The 26,875-nt window shown below is 36.8% G+C and overlaps 1 protein-coding gene across 4 annotated transcripts in view; it reads right to left on the bottom strand.

Annotated features, from left to right (window-relative positions):
- Positions 1 to 26,875, bottom strand: part of CTNNA2 (catenin (cadherin-associated protein), alpha 2) — a 478,985-nt gene that overhangs the window by 136,648 nt on the left and 315,462 nt on the right. The gene's annotated exons all lie outside the window — the stretch shown is intronic.

Genomic DNA, 26,875 nt, shown 5'->3' with positions numbered 1-26,875 from the left:
GGTATAAAGGAAATAAGGATTCGTGAATCCACAACCGGATATCAGACCGAAGCCTTTTATTTCCTCGGTGATACTCAACTACTAAAAAAAATATAGAAGGCAGAATAACCTCTATGTGATTTAGAACCTCACTTAGTCTTTTCAAAAAAATAACTATCAATACATGTCTTCAGGACAGAGCATAAGCTGGAAAAAGCCTTCTCCTTCCAGCCCTAACTTGCTTTTTAAGATCCAGAAGGCATGGGGGCTCAGACTGTACTCAGCATGGTTAATCTCCTGGATTGAGGTGACTTCACTTTTTTCAATAGTCACAATGCATAGCCCAGGTCCTGGTACCCCTGTGGTAAAAAAATCACTTACTTAAAATGTTCATGTTGTAATTCCGAGCTCAGAGACTCTGAGGTCTTTAATTGGATTTGGCCCTTTATCTTCTACGTTCATGAGACAGTAATTAATTTGACCATTCCTGCCTGGTCCGCAGGGTAATTGGATGAATAGCTCTGCACGTTCACATAAATGCCTCCAAAAAGAGTTATTACTATGAATGTGCAATGTGACAGGTTAACTCTGCTACGTTGATAATGATGGCATTGAAACTGTTAAGGTAAGTGCCGTTGGAGCTCATCTCATAGCTAATGGAAATGGAAGAAAGTATACGAATAGGCAAAACCACTGCACAGTTTACACTCTGCCTAGCCTTTTAAAATAATAATAAAAAAGTTAAACCTATTTTTCAAATTTTCTTGATACACCTTCATCTTCTGGCACAACTAAATCCCCAAAATATTGTAAAAAGGGTTAAAAGCAAGATAGTTCTTTTGGTAGATTGCCACAAAGACTTCTTGTAGGAAATGAAGTGTAAAAAATTTTAAAGAATGTTAAATGAAATCACAGCAGACTGAAACCCGTGGTTCCAGTGCAAGACCTGAAATAACTTTGAAACAGATGCTAATTGGCACCACCTTCATTCTGATGTTCATAAATGAAACTGAACGAGCCTTCAAAGGTGCCAAAGGAAGACTAGCCATCCAAAGAACATTAAAATGTGCTTGGATTTGGTTTGTCAGCTCTGAAGTTATTTATATCCTGCTAAGTTATTTAGACGCTTTTAAAAATTCATCCAATGAGACAAGTGTGTACATTTTCAAAAGGATTGAAAGTCTGTGGAATTCAAATTCTTAAATTATCCTGGATATGCCTTCCGTTAACAATTAGCATTGGCTTTGGTGGTGAACTACCGATCTGGAGTTGTACTGAGTTATTCATTACGGGAGATTTTCTACTGGGGAATAGTTCATGGTTTGTATCGAGACAAACGTGGTAGTCTGTAAGTCTCGGTACAAATCGTGCACTATTAAATGTTATCCACAGATATCTGCAGCTGTTTAGAATAGCCTTTAATGACAGATGCATATAGAAACTAATTACAAGTGGTAAAAGTGCCGACTGACCTCTACATCTGGTTTTCTTCTTTCCCTCCTAAATAACTTAAACTTTGATGTTCCAAATTAAGCCTATTTTTAATATACAAGGATATCCACTTTTTTAAATAGTATTATTCTAATTCTAATTCACTAATTTCGCTCTGCAGTGACTTCAATAGCAATTTCAGTAGTAATACAATGTGACATTCCACATTTCCTATTTATTACTCTATTCCTTTATGCCATACCCTATAATTCCATTGGTGTTATCTACAAAATTATAATTGAATAAATGTTTCCTATAAAAAACAATGACTTCAATAAAACACAAATAACTGTAGACATTCTGCATGTTACACATGGTCATGATGTACACCAACAAGAGAGCAACTGAATCCACAGTCTATCGGAACTAGACGCTACTTCCAATTCCCAGTCCAGTTCTGTTTCTATTAGACTATACTTTAGCAAAGTTTTCTTTAGTATGGCAATTAGCGTTAAGGGTGAGTCAATTCCATGATGATCAAACGCCTAAAGGAATTTTAAAAAAATAAACTAAAGCCTGGCAGGAGAAGCTCTGCGGCTTTCCACACCACATGATGCTTTTCACTTCAAAACTACTAAGTAAATTACTGAGAAAAAGTTACTGTGAATAAAATGGGCTGCACCGTGTTAAGCAATTATTTCTAAAGTGTGAAACGGGTAGGAAGTATCTCATCTTAAAGTAGTGCCATGATGCATATTACCTCTCTAGTATAAAGTGAACAGTCTTTTTTTTTTTTTTCTTTATCTTACAGGAGCAAGCACAGGAATGAAAACTTGATTTTTCTAATGATCTTTTATGTGGGAGAGAAGTGCAAAGACTCCACCTGTGAAACTATGCTGTACTCCGCTATTTGTACTGCACTACTGTTTCTGGAAGAATCTTCTAGAGCTGCATGAGCTCTCAGGAAATGCCCAGTAAATTATAAATATATTTGGTTAATACTCCCCATTTAAGGAAGGCATGATGGAGACGTGATCTCCTATGTTAAAGACCAGTATTTCTGGGAGTGTTAAGTGATGTACCCCAGTTAAGATTTCATTTGTGAAACAGTGCAAAACACAGCTTGCCTTTAAGTATGCCTTGCAAGTATGTCACGCCGCACACCCATTCTGTTCTTCAGTCTTGAAAACCAGTGGTAAAAAAAGGTCATTTTAATAGAAAAGTTATGATCACAGTATGGGTTAGGAAAATACACTTATGATGCTTCTGAGAGAACAGAGGGGATTCTTGCAATTAGTTAATAGCATAAAAACAGGTTATTTCAACAAGAAAAAAAGGTTATTTTTTATCTTTTTTTTTTTTTAACAACTCTTAAATTAAAAGTTGCAGGGACTGAGGAGAAGAAAGAGGAAAACCACATAAGAATCAAAAAAGAGCTTTCTCTAAGACAAAAGGCGACACAAATTGGTAGTAATGAATTGTGTATACCAGTTGGCTAAAATATTGCTGTCCATTTAAAGGATAATTACACATATATTAAAATATTTATGCAGAGTACATGTGAAATTCAGTCCCAGATCAAAACCAAGCGGTAGTAGAGATTAAATAAGAGAGTACTAGTCTGGGTTTAATGTCTGACAAGCACAATTTAGAGAAAATATTTTTCCTTAATAATCCCTTTCAACAACCTGCAATATAGGCTTTTGTTTTGTTTTGTTCATATATAGAAGAGGTTCATTCCAAAAAGATCAGAAAGGGTTATTTTCTCAGATTAAATAGCATATGGATATCAGTATTATACTTTGTGAGGGCATGACTTCCGAACACACACACACACAGCCATGTAGTGACCAGCTCATGAGAAAGAGGAAAAGTGTATCTACAAAATGTAAACTCATTTTGGCCTCGGTCCTGAAACTATCTTTGAGGTTTGACCTTCAGAAGAACTTCACATAACACAGATGGGTTGACTAGGGTTGGTCACAGGAAGGCGTTTAACAAGTCAGTGTTGCAAAGCACTCTGTAACGGTGCAGAACAAGCCTCTAAATATACCAAGTGAGCTCTTTGCTGCAATATCTGTATGTTAATAGCTTGTTCTCTGGGATCAGGAAGTGTTACCTCCAGGAGGGGAGTGGATAGAACACAATAATTTCAATGCAGGGCTTTGAAATTATATTTTATAATTTCAATTTTTTAATACTTTAACATTTAAGTTAATTTAATAATTTAATGTAATATTTTAAATAATTGTATAAATTTCAAATACACTAATTGTAAGGTGGGATTAGTCTGTACTTAGAGGTAGGCAATGGCCAATGCCAAGTGATTCTGGAAGCTTCCCCATAACGAAGGACAATTAGGCAAAGGCAACAATACTACAGCAGGACGGTTGTTCTGGCCATCATGTACACCCACAGACGGTTGTAGCCCTGACGTGCATGGACAAGACGGGGAGCGGACAACCTCAAATCCATGACCACATCAGGTGATGTACCTAGAAACGTATCCATGACCACATCAGGCGAGGTACCTATAAACATTTCTGGTGAGCCTGTTTTACTAATATCACATGCTCACACAAAACAAAAGGAACTGTGTTTACAAAATTAATATTTCATGGGCTTCTCTTTAGACAGAGATTTTTTTGTTTGTTTTTTACAAAATTGCCTTAAATGCACAACTGTGTGCGCACATTTACAGATATTTGTATACACAAGGATGACATTTCATTTCTTAGATAACTTCTGAAATCAAGATAAGAATGTCCATCAATCATCTAATATGGCTAAAGAGTAGAAATTTTGGGTAAGAGTGTGTTTTTTTTTAAAAAAAAAGAGGCTAACAGAATGACTGTCTATGCCAGCATTCGTTTTGACTGATGAATTCCAGAGCAGTTTATTATAACACATAGCATCTCCTAGTAAAATTCTCTGTTTCTAATATCATTCTGCTCTCCAAAAACATATATTTTTTTACACCAGAAACAAATTGCAACAACATGCAGAAGAACGAGCTGTTGCTTCAGAAAGCTATTTCCAGTATTCCACATAACTTCAAATTTTATCAAGACAAAAAGAAATCTGGATGACATATTTATCCATTTGTGTGTGTATGTAATGCTTTTATCATTCAAATCCACTATGTTTTACCTTTATACAATCAAAATAAATCAAAATTCAAAATAGTCATGATTTCTTGACCGACATATTTAATATTTTCAGTGCTAAGAAGGGCAATGCCCAATATCAGGGATTATGTTAAATATCTTATTTCAACTGCCACTTCTTTTTTATGCCAAAATTTGTTCAAATTGCAGAACAACACACTTGAAAATAAAATACTAGTATTACAGCTGCCTGCTCAGCTAGAATTTCCCCTGGTTTTATCCACGCATGTTATTGTACAGTCCTCAATTATATGATCAGATCTTATTTTTTCCACAGGAACTCTGCTAATGTGCACAGGATAGATGAGCCTCATTTGTTGCTCAGTTGTTTATATAGCTAAAATATGTTGTTTGCAAAATTAACATAGATCAATATAGTAGTCTAAAAATGTTGCTGGATATTTCAACAGTTTCTTATAAAACCAAAACCACAATTTAGAGAAAACATAGTCTTTAAGATTGTAGGCATGGCAGAGCAGAACAACTTTTTCTTTTGAAATATCAGAAAGAATGTTTCTATGTGCAAAATGGTATTGTTCAAGTTGGCATTAATATGGGCTTTACAAAGTAATGATGTGAAGTGTCATGGGGATGTTCAGTTATCACATCTGCTCAGACCTGTTTACACTTGAGAACAAAAAGAAGCTCCCCAGGAGTGATGGGGAGAGAGTTGAGCTGTAGTGATGCTGTAGTGAACAGTATCAGGAAAGTATTTAAAAGTCATGAAATTATGAAATTAATTCACTATTAAGTAAGTATCTGCAGGGAAATGCTGTAGCACAGCAAAAACTGGTGTGGAAAAATATTTTCTTCTGTATACAGAGTATCACAAAAGGTTTTGGTTTGGTATCCTCATAACTTGTGACTTAAATTGACTTTTGAATTATATTGCCTTAACTGGTTTTGCTATCACTTCTGATATTTTTTATTATAAGAAAAGACAAGCATTATTATAATTGGTTATTTCTGTAAACCTTGAATCTAGCGCGTTAAATGTGACCATGATTCTTCCCTTTGGAAATAAATCCTAATAACCCAACTGGATTTATGTCAGCCTATTATACAGCACGTTCACGAATATAGAACAATTTTCAGTTTCTTGGACTAGAAGTCGTGATCATGTCTAATCTCCTGTGCCTGACAATATGTTTATGACAGTGAGTAGAAAAGCTCACTGACCTCAGAGGTCATTGAATGAGATCACAAATATTTTATACAGCACAGTTATTAGTAAAAAAAATAAAGAAATAAAAATACAATACTAAGAATAACAGACAAATACTCCTATTGTCTTTTGTGTTGCTCTACATTACATGGATTTTATAGGCTATGTTATTCCCCAGATGACACGCTGAAAAAAATACAGAAACTCAGAGGAAGTGGAGATTTTTCTTTTTCACAAGTATTTTAGGAATTTCAAAGTTCAAATTTTGAAGTTGGATGTCCCATCCTTGGAAGTGTCCAAGGTCACGTTGGACAGAGCTTTGAGCAACCTGATCTAGTGAAAGATGTCCCTGCCCATGGCAGAGGGGGTTGGACCAGATGATCTTTAAAGGTCCCTTCTGACCCAAACTATTCTATGATTCATGGGGATTTTGGTATGTATTTTTGATTCTTTTTTTTTTTCCTAATCAGAATAATTGAAATTAATAAAATTCTGCCCTCTCTATTTCTGGAATGAGAATTAATCCTCTAGTCTAAGGAACAAAATTTATATTTCTGAAAATGTCCCAAGTTTCTTCTCTGCATTCTCCCATACTATATGGAGTATCTGCGTAGCAGCTGTGAGATCCCAGTTGTGCTCTGCTGGGAAACGATGCACAACAGTGGTAGTATGATCTGGGTAATACAGTGACTTGGAATGAGAATTTGGGCACATATTATACCTCTCACCAGTCAACAAGAGCCATGTCTCCACCTAAACTGTAAATAATAAGAACAGCCACTTTGTGATTTACTGTGCACACACCGTAAAAATTACTAATTTTGAAAGTAATGCATTGTATTTAATTGAACACTGTAAAAGCAGTACTTAGATACAATAATCTTTTTAAAAGAATGCACTGCAAATGAACAGATCTGTTTACTGTTTCATAAACAGAGGGTGAAATACTCTGGTTTGTAAATATGATCTGCAAATATTTACTTTAAGAAGCCAATAACCTAAACATTCTTCTACCCAAGTCTTTTTTTAAATATCAATTACTATAGCATCAGAAAGCAATCACACAGCTAAATGATGTTTTAACCAGCTTGCTATGATGAATCTTCCATAGAATCTTTTATAGATACTCTGACTGCAACAGAGTATCTATAAAATATTTTCCATTTGATCCAGTTGTAGGACTTGCATTGAACTAGCAAACAAGGGGAAGGGGAATAAACTCCTCTACTGATTCCTAGAACACACCTTATAAATATAGTAGGAAAATTTCAACAAATTTTGATATTTAATATCTTTCTTTTCTGAGCACCCTTGTGCAGTGACTCCCCTCTTTATATCCCTTGCAGATAGCATTAGCATATTGCACTGAACTTAATAAAGATACGATCCCTAGACATAATAATGGCAGTCTGAAGAGTTTAAAATCATAATATAGACTATGAAAACAAAAGAATGCTGCTTAAAATACACAAGCTTTTAAAAAAAAAAAACTTATTTTGTGTTATGCTTATTTGTCTTTTGGCTTTATGTCTTAAGGACCTGTGTTTCAAATATTTCTATGCATGGCCATTGCTTACAAGTTTCCTTTATTAAAACAAAATTAAGAACATTTTTCATGAAACAATGATATGGGAATTTAGAGAAAACTTAAATATTTGGAGATACAGAAACTCTTCTGTTTCTGTATCTCCAGGAACAGAGATACAGAAGTTCTGTAGCTGCAGGAACTACAAAACATAAATAATATTTGCAATGTTAATTATCCTCCTACTTTCTCATATCATCAAACCCCTCCCATGTTCTAGGGCAGTAACCACCTACTCCCTCTAAATCACTTCAGTGAAGCCTGCAAATGCTATCTAACATTTATTTTTTGTTACACAAACATATGCAAATACTTATCCATATGTATAAGCACATAGACACACCTCTAGAATAAAACTCAAATCCCTCCATCAAGGTCAGTGTCCTTAGACGCGTAGCTCCCATCCCAGAGTCTAATTGAGATGTGCATTACAGTGAGTGAGAAAGGGCAGGGTAAAGGCAGATTAGTAATAATAATGTTATAGAGGCTAGTTACAGGCATGATAGCTTGATGGTTTAGCCATTTGTCTCTTCAGTTCCTAGATTCTTACATCTCTTCTACTTTTTCTTGCCCACATCAAAAGTATGATTCAAGGTTTGCTCCCGTTAGTGGCATTGCTATTATTTATTGTTTAATTTCTTTCCACAGAAACAATCTCAAATTGACCACCTAGCTAGCGTTAGGAGTAATTTGTCTTACAACAGAATCAAAATTATCTTCATGGTCCTTTCCATAAGTTCATTTCCCCCTTTCCATATATCCACTAAATAAGCTAGGTTTTGTCTGTTAGACACTCAATATTCTGCAGAACACTTACACGTGCTCAAGAATTTGCTTCAGTTCCACAACAGTGTGTTTTTGTTCCCTGAGCTGAGATGCTACCATGGTTCAGTATGCTTTCTTACGCCTCCTCACTCATCCAAGTCATTCCCTTTCACCCATGAAATAGTTTCTGGACTTGTGACCTGCCAACACCTAAAGAGCTCATGAGGCTTCAATGCAGACATCTCCTGGTTTGTTAAACTACTCTACTGAAAATGTAGTCCCTCAAAATATCTGTTAAAACCTCTCCTCTGCCTTGTTGCTTCCATTTATTTACTTCAGTGGTGCCCCAAATTTTTGGATCAATTGACTATTCAGCCTTCAGTCTCTCCCGCCGTACAGCATAAAGACAAAGGCTTATTTTGAACGGTGGGCTTGAATGTTGTTCAATGACTAGTACGACTGCCCTCACAGATAGACACAAATATCAATTAAATGTGGGAAGGAGGCAAAAAATGTATGGGAACATTTCACAAGCCTAGGAAAATATTATTTAAAAAATTGAAATTCTATATATTCTTTTTTTCAGCAATAGACACACCTCTAGAATAAAACTCAAATCCAGTATTATAGTATAGTATTACAGCTATTTGTATTTGTGCACATGATAAAAAGAATTGAAACGCAAAATGTTGCAAACTAAACAAAATAATAGCATCAGTCATCTCTGAAATCATTATCGCACTTAAGAAACATAGTAAAATTCAAGCGTATGGAACTTTCCTGGAAATTTCCCACATGCTTTTTTAAGACATCTGTTCAAAGCAGAAATGTAGGCTAAATTTTTTTTTGGGGGGAGGAAACAAAAAACCCTGTATCTTCCTTATTCCCCCTATAGATTACACAGTTTAGAGCAATTTCTTTCGGGCATTATATGACCTTTTCCGCTTGTATGAATTCCTACTAGGCTCTGGGGCGCTCACAGAGAAGCCCTGGATCAGCTCTATGAAGCTTTTCCATGAGGAACAGAAATGGACTTTTCGCTTGGCTTTCTGTGTCTACAGACACGGACCCATATTTAACTCATTTGTCCCACTTAAATCAAGCGCTTGTTATAAAGGGACATCCCCTACCACCCACAAGAACCTGACGCTGACTGCACTGTGAACAAATTTCATTTCTACGCTGATATAAGGATAGCATATCGCACTGATCAAAACTGCATTAAATACTGCCACATTTACAGAGGCAAGAATTTAATTTAAATATCATTTTAAATTTCCACTATTAGACTTCCTCACTATTACTACCCTTTGTTTTTTCCTTATTCCAAAGCTACTGAGTATCTTTATGTTCACAGGTTTTAATTTTAATTGCATACTCAACTATCCCAAATTATTAGGCAACATACCAAGGTAGCAGTAAATTGCCATTATACCATTTTCGCCATATGCCAAGCAGGTCAAACTATATCACCCATGTGCTATATTCCTCTCTGCTGTGAGTAAACCCAATGAATATGGTCTTTGTATCTCTATAACAGACTGCTGAATTGCTTCAGCAGATCTTGAGGTACCAGCACCCGTTCATAAATCAGGCGTATTTGACACATTTTTCTCCTAAGCTTACAAACAGTAGATCACTAGACATGTACATTTGTATAACTTTTGTCTCCAAAATTAAAATGTTTCTACCAGTCCTATAAAATTCCTGCAACTTTCTCACAATATCAGTACCTGTAAATTTATGGGGTTTTTCCTGCCTTTGTCCAATATTCTATTTCTCCATATCAATACCTTTCTGCTTTAAATCCCTCTGAATTAATTCTGCCTCTATTTTCTCTCTTCTGTCATTACTTACAATCTCGACCTCACAAATTCGCAGCCCCTACTTTCCTACCTTTCAAAGCCAGCTGTAATTTCTGACTCTCCATTTATAAGCCATGCTTTAACCCAGCTCCTCACAAAGAGCCAAGGTGTCTTGACCAGTTTGGGCTTATTCTGGCCATACAAACGTCTGAGATTAACAGGAAAGGAGAAAGGGTTACAAGTGTTAGTGGTGCCTGCCTTAAAATTGACAATTTAAAGATGTTTTGTCCAGTTCCAGCTCCAAGATTTCATTTTGGGCAGAAACAGGAGCACCTCTGGGGTTGTCTGATTTAGAAACAAAAATACAGGACACAGAAAAGGGAGCTTAGAGAAAGTACTGAGGGGGAACACGTAATCCATAAGGGAGAAGTTCATGCCCAAAATACATACTCATCTGCAGGGCAAAATGGTCCTTTTGGAGGCAGTGGTGGTAAAACTCCTCTCAGCCAAGCTTTCCCCATGTCTGCGACACAGGTAGGTCCAAGGAAACAGAACACGGTGCAGAGATTTGCTCCTTTATTTGTAATCTGTGACAGTGAGTACAAGTCATGATGCATCTGAAAATATTCAACTGCCGTCCAGGAACTGGCCTACCTCCCTTTCCTAGGCCAGTCAAGCAAGACATGGTGCAACATGAGACACACTCTGCATTACCTGTTTCAAGGTATATACAGACCCCAAAGGCATTGGGATTGCCTTTAGGATCTGCCTTTGGGATTGCTCCTGCAAATGGTTTTGCACAGGTGATGCTCAGGTGCAGAAAAAACACCACCTCAAACCTGTGTGGCTATTGGCATGTGGCGACCTCCCACTACAACCTCCCAAAACAAAGCAGTAGGATTGGCTCATGCCCTACAGGAAGGAGTAGCAGCAAGATTAAATGAGTAGAAAATAAAAATTAGTCTTAGAGATGATAGATTTTACCACACTGGGAAAAAAATTGCATTTAATAAGGGACATGAGATTTGAAGCGGCACTGGGGGAAAATTCATATTATACAGAGTATTTAAAAACTGTAACATGATTCAGCAAAATACTTCTGTAGAGATTTTAAGCCTCTGATGTCAAAAGGATCGAGCAGAATAGCTCTGAGTCCACCTGCTGCAGACCTTTGCAGACCCCATGGTGGAAAAGTATGCCCAGAAGACAGCATGACTTATCTGCTCTACAGAGGGAGGATGAGATGGGGCATGTGAGTGCCTGCGTGTTGAAACAGCCAGCGGAATAGCCCGTGTGTGACAGTCAACCTCCTCTGAGAGGCAGGTTACAATGAAACAAAACCCGAGATAAAAATAAAAGAATGAGAAATACAAAAGAATAAGCCAGGTCTGGACAAGCTGTTCTTTTTTCTTTACATGCCTCATTAAGGTAGTACAACCTCGTAGGCATGAAAACCAAATCGCTATGTGGGCATGAGCTGAGAACGATGAGGTTTATGCAACAAGCTACAGAAGAAAAGGGTTGGATGCCCGGGGTGCCAGTATATGACTTCTGAAGCACAGATTCTCTGCTTCAGCATAGGATTCCTGTGTGGTGTTTGTCATGTTAGTTTAGTCTCTGTCTACGTTCTCTATCTATTCATAAGCAGGAATATTTCACACAGGTATTTTGAAGACAAACGACATAAAGAAAAATATTGGAAGTGCAAAAATACTGTTGTGCTGGAAACTACAGAAGTACTTTAGATAGCCAGAAGTGTCTAAAGTATTGGACAGGTGTCAAATAAATTGAAAGTAATAATATAACAGATTATTCCACATAAGCCAAAGTTTCATGGAAATGCTGTTTAGATAACAAAAAATCATATCAGCTTGTCATTCATTGTGTGTGTGTGGGCTTGTAAATAACCATCCCGACCAACCAGAACAAAACTCTTTTAGTATATTCCCGGGAGAATAATACTGCTGAAAAAATAACAGAAGCTTTATATCAACTCAGCAAACCAAAGCTGTAAAAGAGTCTCCTAGCTGAATATATTCTGCATATATGATGGTCACTAACTAACTGGGATAACATTGAGGTGTTACAGTTTAAGGCAGGCAAATACACATGCAACTTAATGGATATAATATATTCCAGGACTTCACTGAAATAGTTAATGCCTTTAAGAGTCCTCAGGGGATAGCTGTCCAGCTCCATGAATTTTTACACATAATGTGGGTAATCAGTAATTCAAACGTTATGTTGAGCTCATGGGGAGAGGATATATGAATGTAGTATGTTTCCTTATTTAAATTACAGAGTTAATTCATACTCTACAGACTTTCTGGGCAGGCAGAGGAATGAAGCATGTCTTATGTTGCTTATGAATGTTACCTAAACACTTTCTTTCTCGTTACAGGACTCTAAATACCCAGCTCAGCCATAGAGTGAGAAGGAGAAAATCTGTTTCATTCTTCCTGTGTCCTGCCTGTGAGCCTTAGATGGTAACGAAGCAAAGTCAGATAACTTCAGCTCAGGCAAAAATTGAGAGAAAAGGAAACTTTGGTGTGAGTTCTTCCATCATTGCTGTTAGATGTGGATACTTCCTTATGTTACACAGTTTCATTAATATAATATAATTATCCATGCTATATAATGAGTTTGCTACCTAAAAGCAATTCTTTGACTCACTTAGAAATGACACAGAAAGGTCTTTTCTGGGTCCATCAATGTTTCATATTGTCATTAATGACCTAGGTGATAGAACACGGAATACGCTTATTAAATTTGGAGGTGACACCAAGCTGAGAAGCACTGAAAGTATTCTGGAGGGCAGAATAAAAATTCAAAATGATTCTGACAAATTGCACTTATGTCCTCAAAAAAAAAAAAAAAAAAGATAGACACTATCCAACAGGGTCATGTGCAAGTTGTTCACTCAGTCAGGAATAACCAGCTATAAAACACAGAACAAGAAGTAGCTATGTAGAAAATCTGCAGAAAATGTTCCAGGGGCTTTTGTGAATCACAGACTGAACAGGATACACCAGTGTCACCCAGCTGCGGAAGAGGCAAGCACCATTCTCAGGCAGAAAAACCCAACTGCAGCCAGGGAGACACTGCACTCCAAGCTAGCAAGGTCTCAGCTCAAATACCATGGGATTTTTTTGGCACCGTGTATCAAGAAAATGTGGACCATTTAGAATGGATCCAAAACAGATCAAAAGCAATTACCAAAGATCAGCAAAAACCTCCACCAACAGTAAAAGCTTGGATGCACTGGGCTTGTTAAACTCAGAATTTGAAAAGTGAAGGACTGGAACAGATTTCCTTGAGAAATCTTCAGTTCTGGAGTTTTAAGGAGGAGCCGATGTGTCAGGAATGACAAAACTAATACTGTCTTAGAGCAAAAAGATGGACTAGGTGATTTCTTAAATCCATTGCATTTCTATGAACTAAGAAGGTTTATATCACAATGACTTGCCCAGCTATAACCAACAGAAGGAATCACATTAAACAGAGCAGAGGGGCTTTTTAACACTTGTTCCTAGTGCTCTATATTTCTTTAAGACAACTGGGTTAGATGGGAACCTCCAAGTAAAAGATTGTTTACAAGGAGGCTCCAAAATACTGTTGGGGCCGAGACTCAAAGCTTTAAAGGTACTGCAGACGTCCACATCCCATGATTTTGGTGAGAATCCATTTCAGCTCCAGAGGATCTTTAGAAGATCAGAACATGTGTTCTTAAATTCTGTCTATTTTCCATATTCTAAAAAAATGACACTGAAGTCTAATTTATTTTAGATTTAAAGTAAAAAAAAAAAACAGAAAAATATTAAAAAAAAAGCGCACCTAAAATAAGCTCCACTATTGTATTGGACCACTACTGTTTAATGCCAAAACTAAATGGAGAAAATTCATTCAAAAACCGATGTCTCTTATCCTGACCAAAACTCTGCATTTTTTTCCTAGGCATGAAATGCAACGTAAGAGAAATGGATCAGAGGGACATGGTTTAGTGGTGGACTTGGCAGTGTTAGGTTGACGGTTGGACTTGATGATCTTAAAGGTCTTTTCCAACCTAAACGATTCTATGATTCTATATATACTGCGTCTGTACATATTTTTTCTATTTCTTGATATTTTGATTAAGCTGACTGGATTGCAAATTTCATATGAAGATTTTTTTTTTCTTCTTACTATGTGAATTGTTGTTTCAGCCTCACAAACTGTCAAGAAAAACTTACCTATACACAGAATTTACTCAGTTAGCCTTGCCATGACGTTGTCTAAAATGGTATTCTCTAAAATTCCAATACAGAATAAACACATTGCAAGAAAGCAAATATATTTTTACAGTCTGCTGTAGTTGCTAAACCAGTCTATTTGGTTTTCTAGAGAAACATCTGGAAAATATACTTTGGAATGAAAAGTAAGGAGTGTGGTGTATGGTATATTGCAAAAGGAGATTTTTTTTCAATTCCTGCAGTTGTTAGGCTAGAAATAAACTGTGGAAATGGTTATAGGGAAAATTTCACTGTACATATAAAAATAATTATTTATATTTAATATTGGGCTACAGACATAGCAGTTAAAGTGCAATATCTGTCGTAACATTCACTGTTTGATTCAGATTTTAATGGCAACCCTTAGGTAATGTTGCATTTGATATCTCTGAACAGAGCACTTGGGGAAAGTCCAGTCAGCAAGAAAAAATAAGACGAGACTGTGAATGTGCTTGTGAGCTATCCAAGTAACGCACTGGAAGACTTTGTCCTTGACAAGCACAAAGAAAAACCAAACACCTGTCTGCCTATCATCCATGACCAATCTCTCTTTAATATCAAACACCTCTGCATTTCAACAGATACTTCAGTCTGCAAAAATACTGAAAGGGAACAAACGCTTCTATACTAGTATATTTTGTAAACTTCACACGACCATTTTTAAAAACCAGACCAGTAATGGGAAAGCTAGCAACTTGGTTTTGGGATCATAAATCCAAAGTCTTTTCTAAGTCAACATTTTATCTTACCGTCAACATGAGCAGATTTTCCAAAGTAGAAAAAAAAACCCAGTTGTTTTTACTTATTGAGGAACTGCATGTTTCAGAAATATTGCTCATATGAGTAGGATAGAAATTTTAAGAAAGAAATTGTTTACGCTGAGGGTGGTGAAGCACTGGCACAGGTTGCCCAGAGAGGTGGTGGATGCCCCAACCCTGGAAACATTCCAGGTCAGGTTGGACGGGGCTCTGAGCAACCTGATCTGGTGGAAGACGTCCCTGCCCACGGCAGGGGGGTTGGACTAGATGACCTTTAAAGGTCCCTTCCAACCCAAACCGTTCGATGATTCTGTGATTCTATGGTTCTACGTTTCTATGTTTCTATGATACAGTAACAGGAGAAGCAATGCTGATCTCGATTGGATTACTTATGAGCAAGGACTTGCAGAAGGAAATGGTATTTCCACACTACCCCTCTACTAAATGTGGTGCTCACACCAGGAAAATGAGCTGGAGGATTTTAATGGCTTTTACCAGTAGGAACACCACAGAAGTTAGCTTGATGCTTTGTTTTTGCTCCATATTTTAATTGGAAATAACTGGCAACCATCTCCCCGATGCATGAGATCTTCAGGATATATTTCTAGACCGCATTCTTCACTGACGTGTGTGGCAATTCAATGGGTTTTTAGCGGAGTCATATAGTCATATAGTTTGGGTGTGGGGGAAGATCTTCAAATGTATGCTCTGCATTTACTAATAGGAGCACAAGGTCTTTTCAATACTGGACTAGAATTTTTGATGAAGTGCCTGGTGGTGAATTTGAAATACCAGCCTGGGGGCCCCAATGAGACATAATTCATTCCAGTAGCTAGAACAAATCTAGCTTCTACATCCATTCCTCCAAAGTCATTATTGACCCAAGGGAAAATGCTAGCCTTAAGCAAGTTTTAATAAAGACTCTGGTGGAGTAGTTTCTGTAGCACTAAATGTGATAATGAGAAACAAGCCACTTAGCTGCAGTAGACCCAGGACCTGTATATAACCTGAAAGTCAGTTTTCTGAGGTTCTTAGGATTCTTTCCAGAGATGAAATGGGCATCCAAAAGAGATTTAATTACCTTGCTCACTAATTTGTTACATAAAAATCAGTCAGGCTTAAATGGACCAATATTCTGCTTGTCCTATATGAGCATAATTTATTTTAATGCTGTTTCTGTAAAGTAAAAATGTCCACAGACTAATCAAGTCTGGGTTGAAAACCAAGGTTTTTACTAAACCAATAAAAGTGTGAACATCTAAATCTGGCCTTAAACATTGCTCTGCTTTAGAACTTTTTGCAGTTTATTTTAAACAATAAATGTTTGTATCTGTCTGTCACCATAAGACCTAGTATCAAACAGCATCACTGGTGCTACAGACTGTGGCAGTTTGAAAGTTTCTTACGCAATTACTGAAAACTCTCGATGGTTGAAGCAGGTCAACAACAACAACAAAACCTGATAAGTAGCATGGATCCTTCTGAAGTTAGATCTGTATTAAAAACAAACCAAAACAAACCAAAACAAACTATCCCTCACTCTGCCCCTTTTTAACCATCAACCACAAAATAAAACCTTGCTAGACACAGTGGAAGTCATTTGAAAATTAAACTACAGTCTTGATACAGAGAGATAGAGAAAGGATCCTTTGTGTGACTGTTATGATCATTAGTCTCCATCCCAGGCAGAGCAATCACAATCTTTTGTGCCTGTTGTTGATGTCTGGCATTCATTCACAGAGAGATGCTTTGTTTTATGTCTTCAAATTCTACAGGCAAGTATTTAAGTTGTGAAAGTCAGCGGAGGAAAACAGAGTAATAGACTCCTCTGCGTTGATGCTTTGGTAATACAATTGATGGGACGGAATAAAAGCACAGAGAAGATAGGCTGAAGGTAGCAGCGCTTTGAGCAAGAGGGGGAATCTGAGAATATTCTCATGTCTAATGCAACGCAGTAAACCGCGGTCCTACTCTTGTCCTCACCCAGGATGAGCAGCATCTAGGTACATCATCATCATATTCACAAAGAAATACCATTTGCAACTTTTTAAAATCTGATCAAGTATTTACTGTGCATAGCAAAAATAAATACTTTTACATTAAGGATGGGGAGGTATGGACTATATGCTTTACAGTCAAACCATCAAACTTAAAGCCAGTATGCTATATTTGCAGCCAAGCCATTCATTTATTTCACATAAAAAGAAGTTTTGGGTACTAATCCTTTTTATGAAAACTCCTAAAATATTTTTAAAAGTAATGGGGGAATCAGTGTGTGCTTTATGATCCAGGAGGACTGGTGCTTACAGGCCTCTTTTTTTTTGCTTTTTGGTACTGCTTGAGTTCAAATCAGATACTATGTGGTGATTTCAATAAAAGTAAAATTGAATCACGCTTCTGTGAAACTCGTAGCCATATATATAGATGAGATGCGGGAGGGGGCACAGAAAATATTTCTAGTTTGAATGGAGATTAAATGTCAAGAAGACTGGAGTTGCCATCTACTGGAGTGTGCAAAGAATGACAACTGACATGCAAAAATCCTGAACTGAAAGCATTAGTCACAATAACAGTCCAGGTACATTGTATATTGCTCCATAACTAAAAAAAAAAAAAAAAAAAAAAAAAAATTATAAAGGAAATCTCCAAAGACAAGGAATTATTCTCCACTCTTAGCTTTTGAAAAGTCAGAAGATGTACGAGCAGGCTGTATTAAAATAATCCCATTTGCCTACGCCTTTTATCTACATTCAGCAAAAGATTATATTTATCACTTCTCATCAGAACACAGATATTTCCACTTTCCAGCTTCAAAAGCACAAAACAATGTCAGAATCTGAAAAGGAGAGAATGGTAAATTCTTCAAATATGAGCACCTAATCACCGCTGCATTTTTAAGCCACCACTTTTTAACACAAGATAATATTATGGAATATCTTCAGTTCATGAAACACTGACAAACGTAACAAAAATCTTCTTAGAGTTGCTTACCACCAAAGACAGTTACTCAATATTCACTGTGCAGTTCCAATAATGTGTGATAAGTTCATATGCAAGAAAAAAAGTATTCACTCTTATGTTTGTAGATGATCTAAAGTAGAATTTTTATTTCCTACATACAGGTCTTGCAAAAGACCCATTATTTACATAAGCAAATTAATAAAATAAGTGTTTACAGCTGGACAGATAGACAAACCAGACCTCTCCAGGGCAGTTCAGAGGAGAAAAGAAAGCAAGAATGTCCTTAAAGTGCTGTGAATGACTTTACACAAAATTAGCAGGAGACATGATGTTGATGAGAGCTACAGCCTGGAAATTCAGTGCATCTGTAGACATGAGCACAACATGTCCCACCTCACAAGACCAAAACCTAGTTAAAAACTATACACGTGCACTAGGATTTTTTGAAAGCAGTTTAATGTTTTCTCATATTTAGTGAAGATGTTTAGTCTCTTACTAAATGTAGAGTATGAAGTGACTGTACGGAAGTATCTGACATGTGAACTATGTTATTATGATTAATGGAGTTCATACATAAAGGGTTATTTCTCTGGAAAACGTCAGGTTGAATAATTACTGGAATTAATCCCAAAGGGCTTTAGAAAATTTTCTGCCCAGTTTCAAGTCACATTTTTATCACATTTTTCTTTTGACTAGAGAGAGATCTTTAATTGTAGTTTTAAGTAAAACAAGTACTGTAAGCAATTCATCAAACATTATGAAAAATGATGTATTTATCTAACAGTCCTTGAAAGTAGCTAATTCACTTTTTACCCTCATCTCTAGGCAATATAGCAAAATCCAATCAATAAATAAACTGGCTTTGTTCTGCCTCTGAAACAAAAAATCATACTGTCCCTATTTTTCATGCATCAGGTTAGGTATAGAATATCCTAGAATTGATATATTGGAATATTACTGGCAATATTATTAAGATAAGTAGGGAACAGATGATAGCATTATTTGGTCTCTTGGATTTTTTAAATCTAATCAGTATTTAATGGATACAACGGTGCCAACAAATCCAGAAAGACAGAGAACACATCTCAAAAGACTCAGAGCTGAATGTGTTTCAGGGAAGTATCCCAAGGTCAGCATTACTTTGCAGTGCTGCAGATGCATCCAACAGGCTCCACGGTCCAGCAGACTGAGGACCAAGAAAAAGCAGCATGTATCAAAGGGTTGTGGAGTTTTTGTGATAAATACTTTTATAACTGCTGTCAGTATGATTTTCTTTGGGCAGAAGGTAAAGAAGCAAACACCTCCCAGCTTCATCCCTCTGGCACCTGGGAAGCTTCTTCCCGCTACATTTTCAATGTCTTCTAATGCTCACTGCCTTCATGGCCCTCATGGCCATGAAAGCAGCTAGAAGTGACTTCTGCTGATCATGCATGACCGGTGGGTGCATGGTCCAAGCTCAGCTAGCAAAATAAGCTGCAGAAAGACAACGTGACCAAACCTCAGGTGTACAGATTACATATCTGCGAGCATTGTAGTTCACTAATTCTTGTCCAACAATTATTGCCTTGAACAACCAAGCTGTGTTGATTATTATCATATTCATTAGGACATAGCAAAAGATAGTCCATGCTGGGCATTATGCAGGGACATGGGAAGAGACAATCCCTGAAATTAAAAGTTGGAAACAAAAAAAACCCAAACCCTAGACGTAGGAAGAATGAGGGCATAGAACAAGCAAAAAAATTATATACAATTAGAAGAAGCAAAGTGATGATCAGGACACATAATACTGCTTCCAGGATTAATTATTTTTTTTAAAGCTAGGTATCTTTAATGCCTCTCTGCTCAGACACTTGTAGTTCCATTTTTTTTAGGTAAAGAAACGATGCCCATTTGCCGTTCTCGCTCCCTTTCTGATCCCCGTTGGCATATTTGGCAATCACTATCGTAGCTTGCTTAATCACCTTTTCTCCCCTACCTGCCGATTTCCCCAATGGGTCCCCATTGAGCAACGAACATGGCGATGCCAGTGCAGATTCTGGGGGCTGAAGGATGATGCTGTGGAAGATTTGGGAGCAGCTTCTCTGCCCATCATCCACAGGGCTGGGGGCAGAAGGGGAATCACTGGGTACAACATGCTGTGGGACATGAACCCTCAGCCAGCGTTTATAGACCACACCAGAGAGGTGCACAGCTCAGGAGCTTCACACCAATGATTTCCCACATCTTTAGGATTGCTGTTGGGAACATTACTGATGTAATCATGAAAAATGGTTATTCTTCCACAGCCATGCATGCAACATACAGCATCCACTTAAATACACAAACACCTTCTCATAGACAAAAAACCTCTGAAAAATGGGGAAAGAACTACGATATATCTTGAGCCACAGGCATTTCACAGATACTGACCTTTGATTTTGATGTAGAGGCTCTAACTAGTAAAGCTTGGCTCTACAACAAATCTGAAGAAGAAAATCAAGCACACTCTTGTCAAATTATAATTAATTTGCACTACAAAAAAGAGCAGAAGTAAGCCAAGTGTTCTTTAAAAATGGTCTCTAGAATTCAAAACACACAGTAAAGTGTCCTATATCTTGAAAAACAGCCTGATCTTTTCCTGTCTTTTCAAGTTGATTACGCATCTTTCCACTCATTTAAAATATAAATTGAGTTTTAAGAAACAATAATCTCTTCATTTTACATGAATATTAAGGATTCAAAATTACAGCAGTAGGAGAGGAAATATGATTCTGAAACATAACTGAAGTAAACCCTACAGCTTTTTTACTATTTGCCCCCCAAAGCTGCTGTTTCACCTTTAAAAACATATAATGTGAGGGTAATTTGCATTCATATTATTGTATGTGTATTGAGAATGTGGTTCACATATGCTTTCTATAGCTTTGCAGGTAAATTCAGGATCTTTGGATATGTTATTAGAATTTACTATACCTTTCTATACATTTATTGAGAGTAAAGGAGCAACACAAAGTTTTGATTACATTGTACGTTTCTTATAAGACGTAAAAAGTCTTTAGCACAGACACACAAATACATTGAAATAAAACCAAACAAGAGTCAGGAAGGCACATTTCAAAGACTGCCATTGGATCTCACAAAATTACATTAGCTGTTGAGCAAAGCTGGGTTTCTAAGATTACACATACACCACACACAAACCACCCCCACCATGTGAAACTGTTCAATATTGCCTCAGTATTTTTAAGTTTTTTTTTTTTTTTTAAAAAAGGTCAGGTTATTCTCTTTTTATAGAAGGCATGACTATCTTTTGTTGTGCCTTTAAATATGTCCTTCTGAGACTCCTGACCCGTGATTATTGCTCTTAGACATTACATCAGTTGCAAATAATACGTAATGAAACCATAAATATTTCAGGTAGTCAACAAGCCGTCTTCTTTAAGTTTGTAAAAATCACAATGACTTCTATCTGAAATGTGAGTCTTCGACCTGGTTCCTGCATTATTACTTCTATGTATGAGCTAATGATTCAGATTCCCTCCAATTCCCCAATAAGATGCAATACACAACCAAGCAGGATTTCAACAAATTTTATCCTGCATTTTCCCTTCAGATCATGGATATCGTCAGAGCAGAAGGATGGAAACATAAAAATCCTGCCTTCTCCATCTGCCAAAATATACCAAGAAGCACACATAACTGAGAATAATACAGTCTGCCAAAGATCCGATTGCCTGTTTGCTATAGGCGCTCTGCTACAGACCAACATCTATTTCCATGACTACATAATCTAGCTTATATTGTTCAGGTCTTCAGTAAATCCAGGAGTCAGACCTAAGAACATTTCAAATTATATTATTTCCAGGCAACAGTATCCAAAAGCAGAGTTTCCCTGTAAAACTCCCTTCAGAGTCAATTCAAATGGTACCCTCTGTGATGGAAGAGAATTCAATAAAAGTCTTTACTCGATTTCAAAATGCTAGTTTAGCACTGACTTCACCACCAACCTATATTTCTTGCAACAATGTATCTACAAAGGCTAGCATAAGGTTCGCTATCTTTTCTCATGTGCTTTAAAATACATTTGGAAAGGAGCAAAAGAAATGAATTAAGAACAACTGATTGTCTAATACTGAGGAGAACAGATTTTCTGCTCTGGGAAAATTTTCCAAGAGCAGTTCATCCATTTGTAAAAAGACTTTCCAGGAGACTGCCAGGAACAGCTTTTAACTTGTTCATCCTAGCTTTTAATAATTGATTTCATAAATTTCTCTCAATTGTCTCTACTTCCTGCACCTTTAATGTCTAAAAAGTGTTTACTGCCAGTAAAGTTATGTCGCTGATAAAAAGAGTGAACTGTTTTGCATGAAGAAGGCTATCCCAACATAACACGAATGACTTCTCTACAGCAGGAGTTTGTTGGCATGGTTATGCCTGCATCTCCAGGTGGGACTTGCCAGCTTTCTGAACTACACAAGTTATTCTGGAGAAGGACACAAAATGCCAGTAAACCATGGACACATGATGGGTTTAGGGCCATAACTGATTTGGCTACAGGGGAGACGTTTCACAGTCCTAACCAACCCTGCTATTCTGTCACTTTGTGTTGTATTCATGGTTGCACCATCATCGAACCTCACAGGTTTGATGAATCTGAGTAAATACACCAAGATCAACCAAGCAACTAACCAACCAACCAAAATGAGGTGCAATGGCATCAATAGCTATCTTGGATTAGCTACATCCATGCAAGAACAGCATCCTTTCGGTAAAAAGGAGTCTTAAAACGCAAATAAAAGACCATTTAGCATTATAGTTTATTCAAAAATAATCCTTACAGATGAACTATCAACAGTAGAAGAGGGCAAAGTAGATGTATTCAAGTGCATGGATGAGCTGTGACCCTCTTTGCTCTTAAGCTAATTGGAAATCAATTACAGTTCATTTGCTGGCACCTCCAGAAATGTTTGGGAAGGTCTTGAGATGAACTTTTCTGGAGTGTCTAGCCATTTCTGAAGGTGGAACTAATTGATTTCCAACTAAATGCGACTAACTAAAACCTTTACAATTGCTAATCATTGCACTCCACGCATGCTTCCTCCAAGACTTCCCAAGGCATTTTTAGAGATATAAATTAGCAAGAGTTAATTGAAAACCAAGGTGTAAATTTCCCTATAAACCAGGAGTTCCAACAACCCAGTAACTTGACTGTAACACACCAGTCTTTGTTTAACCAGGGTGCTGCATGATCTTCAGCAATGTGTTGATTAATCACAAAAAGAGAGTTTTTACTTGTCATTTTTCCATTATAGCTGGACATTCACAACCAATAACACCATCTAGAGCTTTGACAGCACGTCCAGAAATCCATAGGCAATTTCACAGCTACTTAAGAGAGTCCGTAACTCTTTAGCTTATTCAAGTAGTCTATCAGTAATGAATGGAGGAGAGAGACACTTCATCTTACCACTGATATATTTTCCTAAAAATTGACATTTCCGCACTACATTGACAATTCTGCACATAGGTCTTTATAGAGCTGTACATGACTACCTGCTATTGAACGTGGTTGATGATGAGAATGGAATGACTGTAATGAGAGAGAAAAGTGTTTGTCACATTGTCAGAAATGATAAGATGATTTACATAAGAATATCTATTATTTAAAGGTGGTAACAAATCCCATGCATCTGTTCTGCTCTGCAATAATTTAATGGTAGCTATCATTATTACTTTGACATCTTGAATTGCTGGAAATATTGTGGTCAAAAGCTTGGGTAATATAGTGCATTTTTATATTTACTAAAAGAGACATGTTATACAGGTGATGGACTTTTTATCATCTGAAACCCTGAATTCTATGTAGAAGGGACAGTTGGCCAAATGCCAGGGATGACCGAGATATAATTACTAGAGAAATAACAGGTTTAATTTGCTTTACTTGAAGTCACTTCTTTTTCTTCCCTTTTCTGTTTGTAAATGTTTCCTTTATACAAAATGACATGGTTCACTGCACTTGAAAATTAAAGATTACCATGTAAGATCAAGGTTTTAGTCTGTCCATTCACGAAGAAATTAAAATCACCGCTAAAGGTCCCACTCTTTATTATACTAATAGAAACCACTCAGAAAATACCAGAAGGAAGAAATATACTCAGTATTTAATATACTGTTTTGTCTTTTCATATTTTGTTGGTTAATATATTAAAACGTGTATATAAGCACAGTTAGAAATTAGTGGCCAGATTCTGATCTTATTCATATAACTGGCCAGATTCTGATCTTATTCATCTTATATTATTAATGCAGGCAGGTTAAATCTCTAGGTACAAATAGTAATGCCATGCAACACAAAGTATTAGTAAGTATGAAACGATTCTGAGGCTAGTTAAAAGACATGTGACATTAATCTGAACTCAATATTAAAAATGTGTAGACTAAATACATTGAAAAATGTTTTCCTTTTTCAACCTGAACAGTTTTGACAATCACTGCAGGGTGTTGCCAGTGAATTACACTTGTCATTACTCCAAGAAAGAGCTTCCCAGCTAAACTTGCTAAAACTTTACTCACGTTGTTATTCTGTAACCTACTTTACACTGATTTAATCAATCTCCCTTAAACACATAAAAACTTAGTTTGCACTTAGTAAAATGTTTTATAATAGCACATTTAATAAAGCTAATTTAAATCCGCTAATTTATAGAGATTTGCCAGAGGCTTTGAAACTTCAGAAAATGTGTAAACTTAACGGTTTGGCTGTGATAACAGCTCAGACAGTGGAAATTAAGCCCTTTGCATTACAATCATGTTCAACGTGGATTCCTAGTTTTATTGCAAAAAAAGTACCTTTCAAAAACATAGAAGAAAACCAAATTTACAAAAGATATTTCAGGGTTAAGACATACATTTACCCAAGTTTGTCTTTTCAGATCCACGTACCACAATTCTTGAATTTGGTCGCTACTGTGCCTCAACACCACAGCCCCAAGTTTGAGTTCTCTCATTTTAAGACTACCTGGATTCTTTTTTGCAAACAAATTTTGGACAAATAAGAGCAGAGTCTCTCATGCCATAAACCTCTGACAGAGCTGTGAGATAGTGGCCATTAATTCTGGGTCCCTAATTATAGTTGTCAGTCTTCCAGCTGGTGCTATATAGGTTTGGTACTGTCTGCCGTAATTTCTACCTCTGGAAACCAAATGATAATAGATTATATGCCAGTGTGGGAATAGGCAGATCGGTTAGGATCGAGGCTGTATCCCAGGCGATAGCAAGAAGAATCAGTGAAAAAAAGTATTCAGCTCTTCACAGGGATGTATCAAGGAGTTTCATCTCTACTAGAGGAATTCTTCACTTTATACATAGCATTTAGATGGTAACTAAGTGATCATTATCATCATCTATCATGACAGAAAATGTCAGTTTTCCTTGAAGGCATAGTTGAATTTTTTAGGGCTACTGTTGCAGATCTCTCCCCAAATTGCTACATGGGGGAGGACAGTAAGACCTACCCCATGAAGACTCATAGGGTGGCTGTCTTTTAAGAGATACATCCTTATCGCTTTGAACCTTTTTTTCAGCATCTGTAAAGTTCAAGTCATCCTTTTAAATTTTTTTCCTGCTAATTGCATCAAAATATTCAGAAATGTAATCCCGAAAATATTCACGGACAAGGTTTTTTTAGTCTTTTCTCCTGCTTCCATGCTCTAGGTTCTGTCATTGCTTTCCCTCCTGCTTTTGTGTACTGAGAAACAGAATTAAGGTGTACTGCAACCAGTGGACACTTGCATAAACAGCCTGCTTTGAATAAACCAGCATGATCTTGGGAGAGGAAGAACACATTCAGCTTTCCTGCCCAAATGCTAAAACATATGAGAGGTTCATATACTATTAAAGCATCACATCTTTGCTTTGAGACCACTGAAATGCAAAGGCTGTGAATAGCAGAAAAATGTGAATAAACTGAATTGGGAGCATAAAAGCACATTGATTCCCAGGTTCTGAAACTGCAGTCAAAGTGTTTTATATTTGTAATTTATTTAAGACTTTTTTTGGCAAATACATTTGTAATGAATCTCCTTCACACATTTTTATGCACGAGAGCTTAAGTTTTCCAGGACTTCTGTAAAACAACTTTTACTGCATCAAATTACTGCATTCCTTGATCTCTATCAGCACACACTCACAGCAGCCAGCCACACTCAAACACAACGAATCGCTCTAGGATTTCATAGTTCTGCAACAGATACTTCAAAAAGAAGATTTTTTTTTTTAAATTAATACAGTTGTGAAAAAGAAAGCAAATGTAACGGTTTTGCCCTGCCTCCAGCATTTCACAACCAATGTTGACTTAAAATTAGCACGATCTTCTGCAATACTTGTATTTCCATGTGAAACTTCTTCATAGAGAATTCATGCAGAATCGTGAGCTGTCAGCTCTGATCGCATTCACCAGCACACAGGCTTTAGACTCTGTTTCATAATAGGAAAAGATGGCCAGCGTTTTCCTGACAGAAGTATCGTATATTTTTCAGTCAGTAAAAATTACAGAGAGAGTTCATTGTCGATGCATTTCCCATAGATAATGAGGACTGCAAATTATCAGGCAAGGATTTTTTTGGTACATGGAACGAAAACCAGCATAATCTGCAGAACTTATTAACTAATCGGGCTTTAAACCCCTTCTTTGCATGCTGCCGACATGGTCAGAGTAACCTATACATTGATCTTATTCCAAAAGCACAGTAATCTTTATGCTGCAAGAATTATAGTTTTGTGTGCCGTAGCGTACACTGAAAAAAAAAAAAAAAAGCTTTTAGGAAAGGCATGTGCTGAACACACACAAAATATGCAGGATGGAAAAAGACCAAATGTAATTAAAGCTTATATGAAACCAGACATTCCTATTTGCAGAGCTCTGGCTGCATTTCTATGAGAAAGAATGCACAGAATTTCAAATCATGCTCTATTTAGACAATGTCAGAATAAAACCACATTCCCCCCCAC

Source organism: Pygoscelis adeliae, unplaced genomic scaffold (assembly GCF_000699105.1).
Source record: "Pygoscelis adeliae isolate BGI_AS28 unplaced genomic scaffold, ASM69910v1 Scaffold209, whole genome shotgun sequence".
Lineage (NCBI taxonomy): Eukaryota > Metazoa > Chordata > Aves > Sphenisciformes > Spheniscidae > Pygoscelis > Pygoscelis adeliae.
This window is presented reverse-complemented; position numbering and strand designations above follow the sequence as displayed.